Below are 18,419 nucleotides of genomic sequence, written 5' to 3'. Positions count from 1 at the left end.
CCCTTTAAAATCAGTTTTAAAAAACTGAACAGTCCTTTAACAATAGCCTCCTTAATGAGAGAGAGAGAGAGAGAGAGAGAGTGGCTGGCTGACAATCCATCAGTCCTTCTCTCTTCAGGCAACCCCTCCCTTCCTCCTGAGTACGTGAAAGAAAGGTGATTACTTTGCATTGGTGAAGGGAGGGACTGAGTGAAGCGCCTTTCTAAGCACTTGGAGGAGGACTGACTGATGGATTGTCTTCTCATCTTACATCACAAAGGTCAGCAAGGCTGTTTTTAAATCACCGGAGCAAGGGAACTTTGTTTTTTAAATGGATTTGCTTTACTGCGTTTTTTGCCATCCACATGAGTTCTGGGAATGGAATCAATGTGAATAATGAGGCTCAACCTGTATTGCCTTTGCTGTTTCAGCTGCATGGATTGCCAGCTGGGTAAGGTGGGACCCAGGTAGGAATCCAGGTAGAATTCAAAATGCTGGTTATTCATGTTAAAAACCTACACTGCTTGGAGCCAATTTACCAGGACCACTTTCCTGCAAATGCATCTGTCTCTCCATTAAGATGTGGAAGCAGGCACATTTGTGCTTCACACCACCTCCTGAAGTTCCGTGAGAGTGATGCACAAGAGGACTTCCATTATGGTGGCCTCCAAAACCTGGAGTTCCTATATTGTACTATGTGGCTGCCTCTCAATATTTTGCTGGAGGTTGAATAGGCTTCTTCTGTTCAACTATTTCTGAGTTTGATTTACTTTTGTATGGGTCCATCTGAACTTGTTTTAATTGCTGCTATTTCATATTTCGTTTTTTGCAGGAACAATGCTTTTTAATTGATATTGTAAGATGCTTTGAGTTCCCCAAAGGGAGGAAGATGGATTAGAAACATCATCATCTTATCATCACAACGACTAAAATGTTACTGTCTGGATGAGAAACAAAATGAACTCAAAGCCATGAGGATGACGGAGGTCCGTAAGCAAATCACAATCACTTGAATATGCCATATAACATTGTGAGGATAATATAACATTTTATATGCCAAACGAAGGTAATGGAATCTTCACCAGAGGAAAATTTTGATTCAGATGAGATAATAAGTATTGCTGAACAATGTATATATAAAATACAGTATCATTTGCTATAGGTGATATGGAGCCATCCTTAATGTTTCCAAACTGTAGTATTCTTTTACATAACCAAGTCTTTTAAGCATACAGTGAGGGCAGGACTTAGACTGTGCAGAAAGTAAGAGCATCCTATCACCGGACCTCTCTCTCCAAACAGTTTCCTTCCCCTTTGTCTTGAGCATGTACACCAGCCCTCCCCCAACTCATTGCATATACCACCAAGAATGAGATTTATAACAGTAAAATAGAGAATCCCATTCTCCACTGGGTGCATGAAGGGTTTTGTATCTGAATAAAGCTGGATCATGTATGGTTCTGTCCTATGCCCTGCTGGCTTATAAGATGCAAGACTGCTAGTGCAGCGGCAGGGGACCAATCCAACCAGGAGTGGGGAGCAAAGAAAAAATTTACTTACTTCTCTGGTCGCTTGAATTCAACCTCCATGAGCTCAGCCGACTCTAAAGGAGGCACAAATGCGCTTTGTGTAACACTCCTGGGTCAATGCAAGGGACATGTGCTGGACCATCTCCATTTCAGTATTGCACTCTTAGGTTATTTATTTATTTATGCAGATATTTATATACCACCTTTCTTTGGTCATCAGATTTCTCCTCAGACTTTAATCCAAGGTGGTTTACATAGGCAGGCTGTTCTAAACCCCCGTAGGGATTTTTACAATTGAATAGTTCTAGTCTTTCATAGAACACCTTGTTCCAGCTGAGTTCCTTCCCAGTCTGGGCTCTCTCTGGCCCTTTGCCTCCCACACTCCACTTGACAGCAACTCCTCTCTGCCACCGAGGGTCAGCTCATCAGTATATCAGATTATAAACTACTCAGGGCAGAAGCCCTGGCTCTTTTTATTTATTACCATAAATGATACCTGCTGGTGATATTTAGCGCCATTGTGGGTACTAAATAATAATCATAGCTATTGTTCTCATCAGTATCTTTTAACTTTTCAGGTGTTCCGGTACTTACCAAGGCAGGGATTTTGTTGGCATCCTTCAGCCTCGGAAGACTATGGTATCACGCTCTGAATGGTGGTTCTGGAACAGAGTGTCTTCTCCAGTGCACGAAGCCTGGATAAAGTAGGTATGGTAAAGTAGTCTGTTACCCATGCAGCAAATCCCCCCTCTCCATGTTGCTGAAATGGTCCAATGGAAATGCAGAAGCCAATACAGTTGGTTCCAGTGGCGTCGCAGAAGTTACATAAGAACATAAGAACAGCCCCACTGGATCAGGCCATAGGCCCATCTAGTCCAGCTTCCTGTATCTCACAGCGGCCCACCAAATGCCCCAGGGAGCACACCAGATAACAAGAGACCTCATCCTGGTGCCCTCCCCTGCATCTGGCATAACCCATTTCTAAAATCAGGAGGTTGCGCATACACATCATGGCTTGTACCCCATAATGGATTTTTCCTCCAGAAACTTGTCCAATCCCCTTTTAAAGGCATCTAGGCTAGACACCAGCACCACATCCTGTGGCAAGGAGTTCCACAGACCGACCACACGCTGAGTAAAGAAATATTTTCTTTTGTCTGTCCTAACCCGCCCAACACTCAATTTTAGTAGATGTCCCCTGGTTCTGGTATTATGTGAGAGTGTAAAGAGCATCTCCCTATCCACTCTGTCCATTCCCTGCATAATTTTGTATGTCTCAATCATGTCCCCCCTCAAGCGTCTCTTTTCTAGGCTGAAGAGGCCCAAACGCCGTAGCCTTTCCTCATAAGGAAAGTGCCCCAGCCCCGTAATCATCTCAGTCGCTCTCTTTTGCACCTTTTCCATTTCCACTATATCTTTTTTGAGATGCGGCGACCAGAACTGGACACAATACTCCAGGTGTGGCCTTACCATAGATTGCCAGAACGTGACTGTTTTCAGCCATGAACTGCCTCAGGGACTCCAGGGATACAAAAGCCCAAATTGCTTTCTGGAAGGAGTAAGTCATCCTTTAGAAATGGCCTGGTTATATGCCAAGTCTGGAGAATGACAGCTTTTTCCATAGTATTTAATAGGAATGGTGGCACATGTAGTCTTTTGGCTTCCAAGTACCACAGATACTCACCCATAAATCAACCCCACAGATAAGTCAAGGGCAGGTTTTGAGCCAACAATCATGGAATTTTCTATGACCCTCGGATAAGTCGGGGGTTAAACTTAGGGGAGTGTCTGACTATAGTTTTGTCTGAGGCCAGATCCTGAAAAATAAGCTACCACTAATTGTTACCTAAGAACTGTAGTCTCTAATTTATTAAAAACACAGTAAAAGATCATAAGATACATTTTTATTCTTTTTAAAATTCTGATCTTCACCACCTTTTTGTAAACACTATCAGAGTAAGTGCACTGTAAACAACATACCAGTGGTTCCCAACCTGGTATTCATTTACTCCCAGGGACACTCAACAGGACCTTTAGGGGTACTTGAAAAAGAATGGAATAAGGGCAGAAAAGGGCAGACCATGCTCCAGAATGCCTTGCAAGGACCAGCAAGGCAGGAAGGGAGGTAGCTAGTTGGCTGTGAAAGCCCCACCAATAGCTAGTTTTTGGTCAACAATTCATGTATGAACCAGTGATTGAAAACCAGCACATTAAAAAGCAGAAACATAATATGGAAAGTGATCAATCAGCCAGAATTTCTCAGCACATTTCTGGTGCAAAACAGTGCAAAGGCAGAGTCTTCTGTTCCTCAAACAGATAAAAAGAGAAAACACTGTGATAAATACATGGTCTGGGCTTTCGTAGAGAGGAGATGAGGGCTTGTATTATTAATTGCAAACATTTTGCTAATATGAAGGATACAGTTTATGGAAATGGGCTGCCAAGGGATATGCCAGTGAAAAAGGTTGAACCATGAATCAAATCCACCTTTAAGGTGTCTGGTGTGTTAAGTCAGAAGCTCTACATACAACATACAACCCATAACACATAACTGGGAGTATGCCATTCAATTCACAGCAGAGAGATGCAGCTGCATATATTTGCAGCCTTTTTTACTCAGAAGTAGACCCACTGCTTTCCATGGGTGTTATTCTGAAGTCATGGTGCACTGAACTGTGGCCTAGGAAGGAGGGTCCCATGCTGGTGTTTCCAAAAACAGCAAGCATTTGCCAAACAGAACCAGAACCAGGCTGCAGGAGTCTGAAAGGTGAACTTTGGCTGGAATTTCCCAGTTGCCGTAGAAAGGATCTCTGCCCTGCCTGCCTGGTGCCTGCCTGCTGCTTGAGAAACTTGGCGCCTGCCTGCCCTTGAGAAAGGAAACTGTTCAGAGTGGAAAGGCTCTGCCCTCTGATTGTCCTGGAGATCAGGCGAAGTAAGAATTGGAGCTTGATGACTTGGCAAACATTTCACATACTATACGTGAGTATCTACGGTAATTGGAACAACTCCCCAAAGCTGGTATTAAGGAGGGCAGTGTGTGAATTGTCTTTCCAGAAAGGCTTTTTCCCCCTCAAGGCTAGGCTATGATATGTATTGTGTATGTATTTCTTAGGGTGTGTTTTTCCCTAATATATTCAGCAGAGAGATTACAACAGCTATTATCATGGCAGATGTAATGTTTTTGTTCATCATAATTATATTTAGTCTGTGGCAATCTATTGCTTTCTCTGTTGCATCCCAATACCAGATGTAGCCCATTAAGGACTGGGTCAGGGCTATAGCAACAGGGCTGTTCTGAACTGATGAGTTAGCACTGTGTATGCAATTGGTGATGAACAGTTTTTGCAACCTGACTGGGTCTGGCAAAATAGTCTCTACTGGATTCCACAGGGCAGTCAGCTATTATATATCCTATTGTTTCTGATTTGCCTTTGCATTTTTAACAGTGTGTGTCGAAGTGGTCTTTGTTATATATTTTTGATAATCATCAGTAGCTATTTTAGTTCTCAAGTAGCAGTGATAAACTTCAATTTCTGCTGTTGGTTAGCCTGCTTTTAGCCACTCCTCTGACCAAGCTACATGCATATTTCTTCTGCAGTAGTTCCCATGCCAGGAATTGGATTACCATATTTCAATTCCTTATTTCGTTGTCTGTCTGTAATGGTCCATCACTGTGGTTGACATAAGTGATGTTGATCAACCTTGACCACTGATTGGAGAACCAGATTCCCTCAGTTTCACATTTTTGATACCTGATTTGTGAAGAGTGTATATAGAGTGTATACATTTTGCAGAGTCTTTCCACTGAGGCATTAGGGTGATGCATCCTAAGCTTCATCATGAGTGAGGGTTAATCTCTTATGCTTATTCAAATCAGCATCAGACCACTTAATTATGTTCATGGAATTAGTCAGAGTCAGAACTTTGCAGGTGTTAATTGCATTTATTTTACTCTTAGCTGTAAGCTTAGTTTTCAGTACTTTAAGGCATCTCTGTCTATAGGGACACCAGTAAGAGGATTTTGAACTTGACTGGGCTTTCGGGTTATTCTGACTGATCCCCAGATACTTGTAGGTGGAATTAGTATCAAGTGCAGGTAATGTGTTTGTGTTTACCAAGTATTCCTTATGTAGAGTGTTACACGTTTTTCAAAAATTTATTTTTATTTATTTATACATAAAACAAAACAAAAAATCAAAAACAAATAGAATTACATTCCTTAAAGTATAGCAGTAATAAAGTCACAAATTGTAATTACTTATATTTCTTATCTATATTTCCTGTTAACAGCCGTTCTTATTCCACGATTATCTTCCTCACCTGTCCAACTATATAAAATATTTCTATCCCTTAGCCTATCTTATTTTTTCCCCTCTCATCTCATGTGGCAGGTTAATAAACACTTTTCATTTATTTTCTATCATTTTCCTCTATTACACCTAAGATTTTCATTGTTACCCATTTTCCAAGGGTTACCCATTTTCCAAGAACATTTGCATTTCTTTCCTGAAAATGTGTGTGGTTGTTACAAGGTTGTCAAGACTAGCTGGAAATCCAACAAATACTTCTGTTGTCCCAATCCTACCCTTGTGGTTACCTCTGCATACCATGAGGTCTGCCACTGTGGCAGGCCCTCTACTGGCTTGTGTAGCCCTGCCACTGGTGCAAGGGCTAGGAAGCTGTGCTCCACCAGCAGTGTGGTACGGATTGGCTGGCAGTGGATTTCAGCTGGTACAGGATCAGGGATGGGTCACGACAGGGCAGAGTACATCATGGTGGCACTGGAATCCACCATATCTGCAGGGGAGGGCACCAGGACACAGGTTGTGTTTTGTCTTGTGTGCTCCCTGAAACACTTGGTGAGCCACTGTGAGATACAGGAAGCTGGACTAGATGGGCCTTTGGCCTGATCTTTGGCCTGATTTTAGAAATGCGCTATGTCAGAAGGCCAGATGCAAGGGAGGGCACCAGGATGAGGTCTCTGTTATCTGGTGTGCTCCCTGGGGTATTTGGTGGGCTGCTGTGAGATACAGGAAGCTGGACTAGATGGGCCTATGGCCTGATCCAGTGGGGCTGTTCTTATGTTCTTATGATCTAGCAGGGCACTTCTTATGGAGGTCTGGTCTTATGGAGGGCAGGAGGTCTGGTCTAGAGGGTAGAGCCTCTGTCTGCCTGAAGATAACATCCACAAGGTCACCAGTTCGAGGCCACCAGCACCGTGCGACCTTGAAGCAGCTGACAAGCTGAAAGCCAAGCTATTCCATCTGCTCTGAGCGTGGGAGGATGGAGGCCAGAATGTGAAGCCAGATCGGAATGAAACACCTGAATGTAGTGGTTCTTGAAAGAAAGAACCTTCTTTCAAATTGTAAAAATCCCTATTTAATAAGGGATTTAAATAAAGCCTGCCTATGTAAACCGCCTTGAATAAAGTCTTGAATAAAGACCAAGAAAGGCGGTATATAAATACCTATTATTATTATATTATTATGTTCTTATCCCAAATTCCAGAACCTGCCCAGACACAACCCAGGCAGACTCCTCAGAGCTACACCAACTACAGAGTTGGTGTAGAGCTGAGGAGTCCCATTAGAGATTATCAGGCAACCAGGAAGGTGGGTAAGGTTTTTCATTTCTTACTTCCCCCAGTTGACTCGGTCCCTGATTGGCACACAAGGTGCAACAGATGCTGCATCAGCAACCCTGCACCATGCATGCTGGCCTGGATAGGGCTGTTGGTCATCCATATACACAAAATACTGTATATTATTTTATTCTTTCTTGCTTATTTAGTAGAGCCATGAGTATTTTAAAAATGAAATACAACTTGGTTGAGAGTGTTTCTCCCCCCTGTTAATACAACTTTTGTGCTGAATGTTATCTAGGTTGATGTTTTCTCCAGGATTCTCCTATCCCCCTAAGGATGAGAGTGGGACCAGTACCACCAACCAGCCACAGGTCGTATGACCACTACCAAGCCTGGGTGTGTCGAGGATCTGAAACAATTCCAACCAGAGTGCCAATTGCTAAAGTAACTGTGTTAGCAATGAAGATGGAACATCATTGGCTGGTTGCCTTTTCTAAGATGTGATCTGCTACTTGTTGATTAAAAAAATACTTGTTTCTCCCTTTCTGCTTTCTCCTTCCCCCTTGTGAATCCTAGTGTGATTAATAGACTTTTTTTTTCTTTTGTAGTCTTTCCTATCATATTTCAGCTACAGTCTACAAGCCACTTTCTCAAGATTGGCCTTGGAGTAGTACATAAACCACTCCAATGAGTTTTCAGTAAGATGGACTTGGTTTGCTGTTGGCTGTCTTGGCTGGATGCCTCCTATATATTTTTTACCAGAGTTCACCAAGCACTCACACACACGGATTCTAAGAGCACAAGCTGACTTATAGTGACTCAGACGTCATAGCCCATTCTTGGCAGACAGTGGCATTCTCAGAACATGGGCAAAATTATTTTCCATCCCTGCTACTTCATATCCTTTTAAACAGAGATTCCAGGAATTGAACCAACTTGGGACCTCCGAGGATGTAAAGCATTTACTTTATTACTAAAGTACACACCATCTTACGGTACGCAGTGACAAACATTCAAGACTAATAAAGACTTTGATGCAATGGAAGTAAAAAACCAAAATTCTGTAGTCTGGAACTCTGCATTTTTTTTTAAATGTGTTGTTTTAGTTCAGAAAAGCAGAATAAATGATGCAGCGTGCCTCAGTTAATTTTATGCGACTGCTTATTGTAATAATCTAGGGAAACTTTATATATTTGAAATAAACTCCAGAGATCTTCAACAGAGATAAATACCACTCTTAGTGTTGTTGTCCATGCTCAGTTTGGGCTCAGACAGAAAGTGTTCCTTATGAAGGTGTAGGTGCTTCTCTGCACCCTATCCCTTGTGAGGAGCATGGAGATCTGTTATTGGGTATATAAGCTATTGTGGAAAGAGCCTAGTGGAAATTTCTGGGATTTTGTACATGATCAGAGTTATTTGAGCCTGTTCTGAGCATGTACAGAGTGCTTGGCTAAAGTAGGCCCTTGTACTTGGTTGTTTGGTTCAGCTGAATGCTTGAAAATACCCCTGTGTCTGTGTGTTGCAGACACAAGCTTTGACCGCAAGAAGTTATTCTGCAGAACTTTTGCAGTTAAAAAGAAAACAGGAAACTGCTAGCTTAACCGCAATGGGGCAGGCGGTCGGAGGAGAACAGGGACTTTTGCAAGCGTGCTATTAGCCAATGCAGGGAAGGAGAGATGGGACTTTTTGCAGTTTAGAAATATCTCACATATTTTAAAATGGCATATAAGGTACAGCATGTTGAATAGTGGAAGATGTAGGCAGGGACAAAGCCTCACGTGATATGCTGTTTGCCAATCAAGAATGTATCCAATGCTTTGCAATTTGCATTTTGCCAATCAGAAATGTGACTGATGCTTTACAATGAAGATTTGTTCTGTATATCAACCCACAGCCCCGAGAAATCAGGTGTCACAGACTTTGGAAGCTATTCCTCTGTGACCAGCAGCCGGCTAAGAATAAAAGCTTGTTTTCCTTGACCTCCCGGTGTCCGCCTTTTATCCTTGCTCAACCTGCAACACTATAAATTCATTTATTTATGTTAAATATTTTAAAATCACCTTTCTACTTACATTCCCAAGGCAACCAATCATTTGTACAGAAGCAGCTGTCAATGGCAGACTCTCAATGAGTGTACTCGCAGAAAAATTGGCATGTTTATGATCTTTACACAGGATGGATACCCCAGTATACAGTGACATGTATGTCTTTTTCCTATGCCAATATCCATCTGTGTACAGCAATGGACAATGGAAGCAGCCTTTAGACATTCTGCCTTAACTACTAAACAGCCCAATCCTTTCAAGGCCTTATGCTGATGGATCTCGCAATTCTGCCAGCATAAGGCCAGGCTCACTGGCACACAAGCCACTCAGACTGGTGTGGCTCATGACCAATAGAATGGGAGTTGAGAATCCCCATACCAGCAGCAGCAGGTCACTGAACTGCTGTCAAAGGTCATTCATGGGGATGGTTTGGGGGAGGATCATGGGTGGTTTGGAGAGGGAGCTGACCAGAGCAAGGTGGGGAGGAGCCTGGTGGCAGCAGCACCAACCAGGATCCTATCCCCCCCTTCCCAACCCAGACCCGCCCCCCAGGAGTCTCCTCAGACTTATGCCAGCAATAGTTGGCATAGGTCTGAAGAACCTCATTGGAGGCCATTGGAGTTAAACAAAAAAAGTAAAAATCTTTTTTACTTACTTCTCCAGGACCATCTGGTTTCCCCCTCCCCCAATAACATGCAACGCTGCATGGTCTGGACTGGTGGGGGAGGACTGGGCTGTTAGTAGAAGAATAGTAAATGAAAACACCAGAAAATAAGACATGAAATACTCAGGAGAAGTAGTTGGAATCAAGGACTGGGATTCATGGGGTGGGACAAGGAGATTTATTGAAAGCAAAAAATGCTGCCCCTGGAAGCAACATCCAGTTCTCATTTAAGATGTTTTCACAAGTGACAGGAAAATTGTTTGATCACCTGAGAATTTAATTATCACACCACTTCATCTGATTTGCATTACCCTACATTCCTTTCACAAGAGAGTTTTTCCCCCCCCCCAACTGTAAATCTTCAAATTTGCAAGTACAAAAATCTTTATTTTGATTTTTTTTTAATGTTTGGATTAAAAATTTGTCCATAATTCCATGTCAGTTCCTAGTCTGTATTGCTCAGAGTCTATCAAGAGAGTCAGAATCTTTGTCAAGGAGGTGCCTGAGATTCACAATGATCACAATACCGATCCATTGATTGGCTGTGAAATGTAGTTAAACTGACTTGCTCTTATTTGAGGAGTATGTTAAGAGGGATGTAAGAAAGTCGATAGAGCATCAGTAACATGTCAAAATTACTCTGAGAACTTCCGAAGGAAGTCTGATACATCTTAAAACATTGGCTTAAAAGTTTGGATTACAGTCCCTGTGGCAAAATTAACAGATCTGTTTATGGTAGTTTGGGAGGGCAATCCTCTGATCCCACGATGTTTGCAGCCTCCAGCATTGCCGTAATGTAAAGGACCCCATGCACTACCAACAGCAAACTTGGCAGATGTAACATACAAGATATAATGCAGCAACACTGACATTTTTTTTTCATTTATTTTCAGATTGGGCTGTTGGGATGCAGAGTTTATGACAATGGAAGCATCTTCCGCTGTCGTAAAATGGTTGCTGATGGTGTGTGCGCCACTCTGTCGGCAGCCATTCAGAGAGTGCTGCCACAAAAGGCAGCAATGCTGCAGCTTCACTGCTGGACCATGCCTTGCCTGCCAGGCTCAGTAGGCCAATGGTGGGGGAGGGAGGTGGGCAGGAAGCGGGCGGGAGGACTAGGGGCATAACTGGGTGGGGATGGGGAAGGAAACGGGTGGGTAGGAGGTGGATTCAGTAATAATTGCACCACACCAGATGTTATCCCTTCCATTTCAAACCTCTCTGCCCCATTTCTCTCTTCAGACATATGCCACCAAAAGAGATGATGTATATCCAAAGAGACCCATAGGCAACCCCACAGTTTTTGTGGAGATAAGTATAAATGTTTTTTACTTACCTCCCGTGTGCCCTCGGGTTGCCCCCCCCCCCGCACCACTGCTGGATGTAGTACTCATTTTGGCACTGCTGGTTGGTAGGATTGGGACCTTTGTTATGTAAACCACATTGGAAACTGTTTGTTGAAATGCAGGTTGAGTCTCAGGGTTCCGTTCCCAGAACTCATGTGGATGGCAAAAATCACATTAAAGAAAATCCATTTAAAAAACAATGTTCCTTTGCTAGGCGATTTAAAAACAGCCTTGCTGATCTTTGTGATGTATCCGCCTTCTCCAACTCAATCAACATCTCTACGTCTGCTTGGAGTTGCACCAGCAAAACAGCTGATCCAAGTAAACCTATTAGGAAAGTGGAGCCTCAAGTGAAGCCTCAGGAAGGCCTCTAGGACTCCCCCCCCCCCACACACACACAGGATACGATGTGTGCTCCATTGGTGTGGCTGCACTGGCAGAGGGGAGGGTTAGGTAGGATTGGGCTACCCATCTAGGTGATGCTGGTGGTGGGCAGGAGGTAGGCAGGAGGTCTGGACTAGAGGGTAGAGCCTCCGTTAGCCCGAAGAAAACATCAGAAGGTCGCTAGTTCGAGGACACCAGCAGCTCCCTGAATGGCTGAGAATGGCAAGACCTCGAAGCAGCTGACAAAGTGATTCCACCTGCTCTTGGTGTGAGCAAGAAGCATCTTGGCTGCCCTCCATGTGAGAGATGGAGCTGCTTGTCAGCCTGCGTGGGAGAACTGGAGACCAGAAGTGAGACCAAACCAGGAAGATCCATTCTGAAATGTTGTTGGTTCTTGAAAGAGAGAACCTTTATGATTGTAAAAATGCCTGCCTATGTAAAACGCCTTGAATAGAGTCAGAGGAGTAATCCGATGACCAGAAATGCGGTATATAAATACAGAGTTATTATTATCATTATTATGCTGATAAAACGTTTCATTTAGTGCTGGTATACAATGTATATAGATTTACATCTGTAAAAATGGCATCTGGCGTCTAGCCTGGACGCCTTTAAAAGGGGATTGGACAAGTTTCTGGAGGAGAAGACCATTACGGTGTACAAGCCATGATGTGTATGCGCAACCTCCTGATTGTAGAAATGGGTTATGTCAGAATGCCAGATGCAAGGGAGGGCACCAGGATGAGGTCTCTTGTTATCTGGTGTGCTCCCTGGGGCATTTGGTGGGCCGCTGTGAGATACAGGAAGCTGGACTAGATGGGCCTATGGCCTGATCCAGTGGGGCTGTTCTTATGTTCTTATGGTCTTATGTAAAATGAACCCAGGTATAGTCATTCACTTGAAAACATGCATCCCAGTACAGAAAGCTGTAGCCAAGTGCAGACATTTTGGACCTGGGTATAGCACACATGTAAACAGCCCTCTTTATTGGAAGCAAATGCTTTGCGATGCTAAAAGTAGCCTCATGTGTCTGTTGTTTTTTTAAAAAGCAGACTTGAGGGAAACCCAATCCAGATTGGGACTAGAGTAGGATGAGATGGGTTTTTCACTGTTTCTGATTATGCTACAATCCCAACAAAAATCCTTCTCCGGATCGCCACCCCTTCTAAAAATGCTACTTGTCTTTGGAGGGAATTGGGCACCAGCAGTAACTTCCCTGGCTAACAGCAATAGGGTGGAGAGAAAATTTTCACCAGGAAAATGTTATGAGGGAAATCTTTGTGCATCCTCCCCCATGCTGTGATCCCAACCTGAATCTCCTTGCAGATTTTTAAAAATAAGAATGCATGACGACACTTTTAGCGTTCAATGTTGTGTAGTTTGGCCCTGAATAAGAGCTGAACTGAAAGTACTGCAGTAAGCCACTAACTTGTGCTGATTTCCGGGCGAAGTGTGCAGTGTTTGAAACATTTTAAACATCCAAAATGCTTTAAATGTCGGCTACTTCCAATATGGGAAAAGATAAGTCGTGCCTCAGCAAGGAAGCTCCTGAACTGGAAGGCAAAGTAATAGCTTTGAATAATAATAATCATCAAACTTTCAACTCCTTGGCACCCCCACAACAGCAGGCGGAGATCTCCTTGCATGGGCTCGCTTGGCAAAGGAGAAGGGCAGCTTGCGTGTGTTCCGGACACCTGCAACAAAAAGATAAAATGAAAACAAAATATATTCCCCCTCCAATTCCTGTACAAAGGATGGAGAAATAAGATATAAATATTGGAAAGGCACAGTGGCAGCCAATACAGAACCGTGATTTAACATACAATCTTTAAGCTTTCTGCTTGGGTGATGCTATTAAAGGCCTTCGTAATCAATGCATTTCCACTTTTGCTGAGGAGAAGGAGCCAGAAAACATCAGCAGTTTCTTTTTCCTCATAACAGTGAAAATGGCAAACAAATTAGTGATTCATTAACTAGATGATACTGACATTTTCTAGGGCCTTGTTCAACACTGTGCCATCTCCCACGTAGGGCATCCAGGGCAGGGGAGCACTCTGATGGAGAACTCCAGGTTTGCCTTCCCCCCCCCCACCGCCTCTTGCTCTCTCAGGATCAAGAAGAGTTTGTTTCTCTGTTGAAATTCCAGCAGTAGATTGGCCACGACCTGCAGCATCACAGCAGGTGACAAGCTCACCCCATCTTAATCCCACTCCATGCTCCTTCCTAATCTATCTCTGGAGACTCCACAGTGTCAGATTTATCTGCGAAGATTTTCAGTGGCCAAAAGCAACTGTAAAACTTCTTTAAAGCAGAGAGAGAGAGAGAGAGAGAGAGAGAGAGAGAGAGAGAGAGAGAGACTCCCTCCTGATTTTCTCTTTTGCCACAGATCACTTGCTGTTTTTAAAATATGTAAAATCTGCTCTCGCCTCTTTGTAATAAGCCTCCTTTTCTTAAGGCAGTGGCTGGCAACGTGGATGCTTTCAGAAAGCGAACAGGCTCTGTAATAACACACGGTCGATGAAGAAAAAGCTGCCGCTGTTCTCTGGTTTACCATATGATTAGAACCAGCCCTGGTCACAGTAGGCGGGGTCTCAGAAGAAAGACAACGCAACTCCAAATTCACAAATGAGCGTGAGGAAAGCTGTGGAGGCACATCATGTGAATAAATTATCTCAGGCCTGGTCCCAACAAGTGCAAGCTAAGTAATGAGGAGATTAAGCAAGGGTTTCCGGCCAATGCTCCTCAGCACATGCAGAATAAGATTTGGGAAATGCGCATGGGTGTGTGGGAATGCTGATCAAGAAGGCAGGTCTCCTGATGAGCTTTTTCTAACACAATTATAGCTGTCAGGTAAAAACGCACAGTGACATTCTGAACTTTCACTCTTTCCCTGTATGCAGAACGATTCTTATTCCCACCTGAATGACGCCGGAATTTCGGAATAAAAAGCCCACTTTGTATACTAGAAATGTCATTGACTCAAGGCAAGATTAGAACCTGCCTGGTTTATTGCTGTCTAAAGAACGTGAGTGTCAGTGGGGGGAAGACCTCAATCTGGCCAGGAACCACATGGTAGGAATGCATGAGCAGAGCTTTAACTCTACCATTGCTCATGCCCTCCACAGCAGACATAGGCCAGGGCAGGCCATAGGCTTATTTCTAGGCCGCTTTTTCAGAGTAAAAATGCAGCTTCCAGCTTTAAGAAAACAATATCTATTGCTGGTGGTAAGGGGTCGTAGAGCCAAGAAGAGGCAGGGTCAGAAGCAGGAGCGCGTAACCCTTTCTCTGCTTGCTGCATTTCCACTGCACATCAACATCTCTCCATGGCTGCTTGCCTTTATTTGACCCACTCTTAACATGCCGGATGGAAGAGGGCTGTTGCAGGGGGCATGCAATCTGCAATGCAATCACCATAGTCCCTCCGTTTTAAAGCTCACTTTTTCTTCCATTCTTTCTTCTAGTTCTAGTTCAACAAGGCATTCTTCATCCTAAAATTGCTTCTGTTAATTTGGTCAATCAAGGGCATCTTCTCTCTGTTATACTCTGTTAATACTGGGATGCAAAATAGCAAAGGATGGGTGGGTGGTGGGGTGGAGTCTTTTCCTTTCACCCTCCTCTGTCGCTCTAGGCATGGTTCCTCTGTATGAATCGTCTTGAATGATTTGACATACGGACACCTTCCTGTTTCCTTCTTTCTCATTGCGATAAGCAGATTGTGTTCTGGATTGAAGACTGGACTGTGCAGAGGTTAATGTACAAGTGATACTGGAGCCTAGACAATAAATTAGATGTATAAGTCATCATCTCCACAGAGGCTTAGGGGAAGCTAGCAACCTCGAAAAGCCCAAATATTGTACTGTAAAAATATTACAATGTTTTACAAGAGGACAATTTAGATTGGAGATTAGTCTTACCTTCCCCCACAACCCAACACTTGACCAAACAAGATAGCGGTTGGTTGTCTCCAAAAGGGATTCTAATGGATGATTCATACATTCAACTGGCTAAGGATCTTTGTTCCATAGAGATGGACGTTCCTCCTTAACAAACACTTAAGGCATAGTGCAAGCTAGGCATTCCATACATAGAACTAGGCAAACACATAGGCTAAGTTTGTGCTAGCTTTGTCCCTCTCTATAATGAGGCAGAAAGATCTCATAAATAATAACAGCCAGCTATTTATTTAAGGAAGAGACAGCAAGTCCCTGCCCCAAGGGACTTACAGTCTTGACATTGACATAAAGGAGACAATAGATGAAGGGAAGTCTTTTTGCATGGAGCATCCAATTTGTGCAATACATTGCACCACAGAACAGTGTCAGGGGGTTGATAACACTCCTGTTTTTGTATTCCCAGGCAGATAACAAAAACAGGTTTATTGTACTTGTGATGGTCAGACTTGCTTTTAGCTTGATGAGTCATGCTAAAGTTAAGCTTGATGAGTTAAGAAAGCCAGGACCAATGTGTACTTTTGCTCTGATCTTATTTGCTTTTGCTTTGATTAAATGCCCAGTGTGCCCCCAAGTTTAGACATGGTCACTTTGTCTCACATGAACTACCAATGTGCTAAAATAATAACAAGACTATCAGAATGCATTTGCCAAAAATAAAAAATAAAAAATATTAAGGATTCTTTAGGAGGAAATATTTTGAAACTTGCCCCCCAAACTTTCTATCTTCCCAAAGTTGAGATGACTTGTCATTTCTTCCAGTGCTTCCTAGGATCGCCTCTTTGCTTTGCAGTTTAATTGAGATGCCATAAGAAATCTGATGGTTCTTTATTTATTTATAGCTTGTGCTCACGTTTATGCAAATGGGGAACAAATCCAGTAGCAAGCCTTTAAAAAAAAAACACAGATCTGACTGACTGAACGTACAAAAGAGCAGTCGCAGACCTTTTAATGCATTCTTTCAAGGGAGAAAAAAAATGAGGAACAACAATCACAAGGCAAAAACTTGGCAACACAATTGCCTTGAAAAGGCAACAAATATTTCTCACAAAATAAATACTGTCCATTCTTGTCAGCTTTTTTCCCCCACCTCCTTTGTGTTACCAGAAATTGCCAGTAATGAAAACAGAGCCGAGCCAATCAAATTGTTGTGTATACTACTGCACTGTGGAAGCTGGAAACCCTGCATTTCAAGTGAGTCTTATGCATTATTCATTGCCTATGCATGTTTATGTAAATTAACAAAGGCGGAAGTGTATGGTAAAGCAGTATTAGTAGGTGAAATAATGATGGGGGGAAAATATCCTCTCAAACTATATATGTTAACAAAGATCCCAGCCTTAACCTACTTCCTTAAAAAAAAATACCACCCATATGCCAGAGGTGACATCCCAAAAAGAAATTAAATTTATGGTCCTATATTTCAGTATGTTTCACCCTTTCTTTGAGAGGTGTGTTAAGCTTTACAAATGAGAAAGACGGAAAGATGTGCAGGCAACAGTGTTACTATTTTTGCTAAATGCCTGCCAATCTCAGAGACGTGATTGCCTTCAGCCACAGTTCCCAAACTTGATCAAGTAAACAAAGGACCTAGAGCTGTGGGGCAGCAATGGGGCAGGTGAAGGTGTAAGGGAGAGGTCCATTTCTCTTCGGGCACAAGCACCAGACAAGGTGTCATTCAAGCCCCAGACGCCCCTTTTCAACTGAAGTGATTTGGATAAAAGTAACAGGACACAAAGGAAGGTCGGGGAGGATTCTTTCTCATTCTCTTTTTTTCTTTTCAGTGAGCATGTGAAGTAGGAGAAAGGGGAGGAGAAGAAAGACTTGAGTGCGACGTTTGCATGAGCTTGACACCTCCTGGCCGACAATGCAGTCCTCTGCTGCATTAGTAACACACACAGAGCATTATTATTTTGCAAAAGGCCTTTCTTGTGCATGGATCGTGATGTGACACTAGGAAATAAGAGCTCTCTCTCTCTCTCTCTCTCTCTCTCTCTCTCTCTCTCTCTCTCTCTCTCTCTCTTCATTTGCTGTAAGTCTAGCATTAGTGATTCTGTGTTTCTGGATTCTCTATGATACATTAATGAATGATATCACCTTCGCTTCCCAAAATGCACTTATTTGTGTTTGCTTGTTTAGTTGTTTTTCCAAGATTTTTCTATCTTGCTTTTACGCTAGGGTTAGAATAGTTTAAAAGGAGTACAGTAGCATGTTTTATTGAAAATATATATTCAGACTAAAATTATGCAAAATTGTAACTAGTAAAAACTAATCCAAACAAGAGACTGCCGTGGCCAGACTTTTGTAGAATTTTGTTGCACTTCCGTCAAACGGAATTTTCCCAGCTCTGAGTGAGTTTGACCTCAAGTCCACTGGAGCTTTTGGTCCCATATCTTTTGAACTTAATATTCCTAAATCTAATAGATAAATTTGCATTGTTTTAAAATAGTCTTGATTCTTTTTATAAACTAAAGGCCTTGGCAGCAAGCATATAAAATCATACATTATGTGACTTCAGCTTTGCTAGCGTAAATCTAAGATATTTTATGCTCCAAAGTGGAAATTGTGGCCATTGTTTGAGCACTACATTCACTGTATAAACTCAGTAAATTAAAAATATTTTCCAACTCACTGGATATCTGTATCCCAAGCAGCTTCCGATCTGTATGTTGGCCCAAGGTTGTTAGATTCACCGTGATCGCTGAATTTCACAGAGAGTCCAAAAAAACAGGCACAGCCCTCACTTTTCCCCCCCTTTGAAATCAAAATGACACACCTGGACAATGGCAATAATAGGGTGGTCTTTCTTCCCCTGAGTCTGAATGGGGCAATGACTAATTTGGGGCATTGGTTAATATCCAAATGATCACATTTAATTGGAAATAGGAAGTGCTGATGAACAGAAGCGTAGCCAGAGGGGGCGGTGGCACAGTCAATACAG

The sequence above is a fragment of the Tiliqua scincoides genome, chromosome 2 (genome assembly GCF_035046505.1).
Source record: "Tiliqua scincoides isolate rTilSci1 chromosome 2, rTilSci1.hap2, whole genome shotgun sequence".
Classification (NCBI taxonomy): Eukaryota; Metazoa; Chordata; class Lepidosauria; order Squamata; family Scincidae; genus Tiliqua; species Tiliqua scincoides.
The sequence above is the reverse complement of the archived record's forward strand: the minus strand, read 5'-3'. Positions refer to the sequence as shown.